The sequence below is a fragment of the Myotis davidii genome, unplaced genomic scaffold (assembly GCF_000327345.1).
Source record: "Myotis davidii unplaced genomic scaffold, ASM32734v1 scaffold112, whole genome shotgun sequence".
Lineage (NCBI taxonomy): Eukaryota > Metazoa > Chordata > Mammalia > Chiroptera > Vespertilionidae > Myotis > Myotis davidii.
In genome coordinates this window covers 2331622-2332208 of record NW_006284838.1, presented here as the reverse complement: position 1 = coordinate 2332208, position 587 = coordinate 2331622, and positions in this window count along the sequence as shown.

Here is a 587-nt window from a genome sequence, read left to right as displayed (position 1 = left end):
CTCTCTGGGTCAGTGAGAGCAGCAGCAAGCAGCTCTGAGCTTCTCCCGTACAGCCTGCAGTACAGCTAACCAGTGTCCCTCAGACCTGTGCCTCTGCAGGATCTTTCTAAGCCATATATGGCCCCCTCGTTGCTCCAGATCCCAGGCTCTCCCTATGTCCTTTACATCCATACAGTTTCCATGTCAACCTATGGGAGGTGTCACACTCACCATTGGTTTCTTTCTATCCCCCACTAAACTGTGAGTGACTTGAGAGTAGAAACCATGCTTTGTGCATAAGTTCCCCTGAGAAGCTAGTATAGTTCTTGGTGTGTACCAGGTACACAATCTATGTCCATCGAGTGCACCAATGTGGACAGTGGGTGGTGACCAGAGGGGCCTTCCTATTGGCCTGGCTCATGTAGAACCTCAGGATCCTTGCATAACCCTCAAGTTAGGGGAAAGCAAACGGTTTTATAATTCTCACATTGGAGAACCCTTATTACACCAAGAATAAATCTCCCATTAGCCTTGCAGGATGAGTACATTAATTTCCTTAAAATGAAGCATGTTTTCTTTGTTCTCAAGATCTTTTTTTCAGGCAAACA